We start from the raw sequence: 3,880 nt of genomic DNA on the forward strand, positions 1-3,880 counted from the left end.
AGGAAATAGTGCATTTCGCACTCCCTAACACCATATAAACTCTAAATAATTTACAGATCTCAATATGAGGACGTACACTCTAAAACCCTTGAGGCAAATATAGGCAGAAAACACTGTTGTAAACTGCAGCAAAGTTCATTTTGGATCCACATGTTGGAGTAACAAAAAATAAAACAAAAATAAGCCAAACGGACGCCCTGAGCTGGGATGGCACCGCGATGCTGACCAGGTTCCTGGGCCTGCGCTACCACTGGCTGGCCAGAAACTGGGTCCCCCCAGTGAGCACGAGGGGCGCCATGGGCGCCCTGGGGCTGGTGTGGGCCACTGACTGGTGGCTGATTCTGCACTGGGTGCCCTACATCAACAGCAAGTTCAAGAGGGGTGACTAATTAAATTCACCCCTTCGGGCCCCTGTGGTGTCTGCTGGTGCTGCCTCCTGCCGTCTGCCTCTGGCAACAGCCCAGGCTCTCTGGATGGACTCCAGGAAGTACCTGGCAGGAGTTCATTTCCTCTGTTGGTGGAAATAGCTTTGGTGTGTGGACATGAGAGTCAATTCCTAGGCAGGTTGATAAGAAGTCAGGGGGTCCCCAAGGAGAGAGGGGTCTGGAATTCTCAAGGAGGAGGAAAGGACAGATTTTTTTTTTCCTCTACATTCCTTAGGATTATATAATAATAATGTATCCTGCTTGAGGACAGATTCTGGAAAAAACCTTCTGGCTAATCCTGTTATCTTAAAATGTAAATTATGGGAGTGGGTTTAGTAAGGTCTTTACAACCTCCAGACATTCTTTGGATTCACTGTAATAACTAATTAAAACTATATAACTCCATTGCTAACACTAGTGAGGGGGCACTCTTTCTGTCCCCTTGTAATGTCTATGTCAGAAGCTTTCTCTATCTCTTTTATACTTTAATAAAACTTTATTACACAAAAGCTCTGAGCGATCAAGCCTCGTCTCTGGCCCCGGATTGAATTCTCCTCCGGAGGCCAAGAATCCCAGTGTCTTTCATGGTTCAGCAGCAACCTTTCAGACACACACACGGCATTAAACCTCGCTCTGAAACCTGCCCGCCTGCACGTGCTCATGCTGGGGTGCGGTGACCTCGGGATCCCTTCAGCACCAGAACGGCACAGGTCTGGGGTTCCCAGGAGCTGGCAGACATGGTTTGATCTTCAGATGTGTGGTGGGTGATACCTGCACAGTGTTTTTATCTCTTGCTGCCTAAACACGTTACTTCGACTTGGTGGCTTAGGACAAACCTTACCTCCCAGTGAGAGTTTCAGAGTGATCTGTCTGAGGGGTGCTGGCTGAGGGTCCCTCACAAAGTTGCAGCAGAGGCATCAGCTTCATGGTGGGGGTGGGGGTGGGCAGGTATTGGGGCTTCCACGAGGCCCCCTCACATGGCTCCTCCCCGTGTGGGCCTCTCAGGTGTGACTTGAGCCTCCTTACTACATGGTGAGTGAGGTTGGGGGAGTTGCCTTTTACAAGCCACTCAGAAGTCTCAGGCCATCTCCTCCACATCTCGTTCAGGGGGAGACTGTGTCTTGAAGGGAGGCACCTGAGAACCCATCTGTATAGGCACAGATACAAACATGAGCAGGTGTAGGAGGATGGACTGCGTAACACCTGCCAAGCCCCGGAGGAGGCTAGAAACATCCTCTCTGTGAAAACAGCCATCTCATGACTCTGCCACCACAGAACAGAGGCCCAGCCGCTGAGGCTGCAGTGAACCTCTCCTGGTTCTGGAGGCTGCAGCCTGAGCTCGCTTCTGGAGGCTTTGTTCCTGGTTCGGCTGCCTCCTCACCAGGTCTTCATGTGGCCTTTCCTTGATCTGACAGCAGGGGAGTTCTCTGGGGACTCTTCAGACACACTGCTTCTAGGGGATCAGGGCTGAACCCTTTTGACCTCATTTAATCTTGACAGCGTTCTTGGGAGCCCGTCTGCAGATGCAGCCACACTGGGGGGTTGGGGTGTCAGTATACACACACATTTCAGGGAGACATACTGACACATACTTTCAGTCCACAGCACTTTACACATTTTAACACAAGGAGTGGTGTGTGCTACATACTTTTCTGCACCAGCCTGTTTCACCTACTGTTTATTTCCTGGAGGCTAGGGTGCTTCAGAAGGAACCCAGCTTCATCATCAAAAAGTCTACAGATAATAACTGCTGGAGAGTTGTGGAGAAAACCCTCCCACACTGACAGTGGGAATGTGAACTGGCTCAGCCACGGTGGAGAACGGTTACGGAGGTTCCTTAAGAAACTAAAAGTGGAACTACCATGTGATCCTGCAGTCCCACTCCTGGGCATATATCTGGAAAAGATGAAAACACTCATTTGAAAAGATGCATGCATCCCAATGCTCATAGCAGTACTATTTACAATAGCCAAGACATGGAAGCAACCTACATGTCCATCAACAGATGAATGGGTAGTGTGGTCTATATATACAATGGAATATTACTCAGCCATAAAAGGATGAAGTATTGCAGCAACCTGGATGGGCCTAGAGATTTTCATACTAAGTAAAATAAACAAGACAGAGAAATACAAATATCGTATGGTATTGCTTATGTGTGGTGCCTTTAAGAGATGATACAAATGAACTTATTACAGAAATAGGCTCACAGACATGGAGAACAAACTTTGTGGTTACCAAAAGGGAAAGAGGGAGAGGGAAGAATACATTAAGAGTTTGGGGTTGACACACAGACACTACTATATAAGAAATGGGTAAACAAGGGCCTACTGTACAGCACAGGGAACTATGTTCAATACCTTATAATAAACCATAATGAGAAAGCATGAAAAAGAAAAAAAGTAAGCCAAAGGGACATAATTAACCATAGCAGCATTTTCACAGCAAAGGAAACCCTAGATGAAAGAAAAACACACTCAGAATAGGGGAAAAAATATATTTCAAAACAAAGATCCCCACAAAGAATTCATCTCCAAAACATACAAACAACTCAAGCAGCTCTATATCAAAAATAAAATGAACCAAAATTAGGAAATAAACCAAAGATCTCAATGGACATTTCATGAAGAAGGCATACCCATGATCATTAAGCACTTAAAAAGATGCTCAGCATCACTAATTATTAGAGGAAGGCAAATCAAAAGTCCAATGAGCTATCACCTCACACCAGTCAGAAAGGCCATCTCAGAGAATCTCCAACAAACATGCTGCAGAGGATGTGAAGAGAAGAGAACTTCCCTGCACTCTTGGTGGGGATGTAAATCGGTACATCCATTAGGCAGAGTGTGAAAGTGAAAGTGAAGGTCACTCAGTTGCGTCCGAGTTTTTTCGACCACATGACTATACAGTCCATGGAATTCTCCAGGCCAGAATACTAGAACGGGTAGCCTTTCCCTTCTCCAGGGGATCTTCCCAACCCAGGGATTGAACCCAGGTCTCCCACCTTGCAGGCGGATCATTTACCAGCTGAGCCACAAAGGAAGCCCAAAGAGTGTGAAGTTTCTTTAAAAAAAAAAATAAACATAGAAATACCATAGGATCCAACAATCCCACACCTGGGTGTAGATATGGAGAAAGCCAAAATTTGAAAAGACACCTGCAGCCCTATGATCACAGCTGCACTAGGTACCACAAACAAGACATGGAAGCAAACCACGTGCAGAACACAGATGAGCGGATAAAGAAGATGGGGTACCTAGACACAGTACAATATTACTCAGTCATTAAAAAGGATCAAACAATGACATTTCTATCCACAAGGAGGAAAGTAGAGGTGATCATCCTAAGTGAAGTAGGGGAGACAGGGCAAGACAAGAATCATATGGTATCACTTCTATGTGCAATCTAAAAATGGAGACAGATGAACTTCTCTACCACAGAGAAATGGCCTCACA

The 3,880-nt window shown here is 46.1% G+C and overlaps 1 pseudogene; it reads left to right on the forward strand.

Moving 5' to 3' along the window:
- Positions 1 to 218: 218 nt before the first annotated feature.
- Positions 219 to 389, forward strand: LOC110139602 (cytochrome b-c1 complex subunit 10 pseudogene; annotated as a pseudogene).
- Positions 390 to 3,880: the final 3,491 nt, after the last annotated feature.

Source organism: Odocoileus virginianus, chromosome 3 (genome assembly GCF_023699985.2).
Source record: "Odocoileus virginianus isolate 20LAN1187 ecotype Illinois chromosome 3, Ovbor_1.2, whole genome shotgun sequence".
Taxonomy (NCBI): Eukaryota; Metazoa; Chordata; class Mammalia; order Artiodactyla; family Cervidae; genus Odocoileus; species Odocoileus virginianus.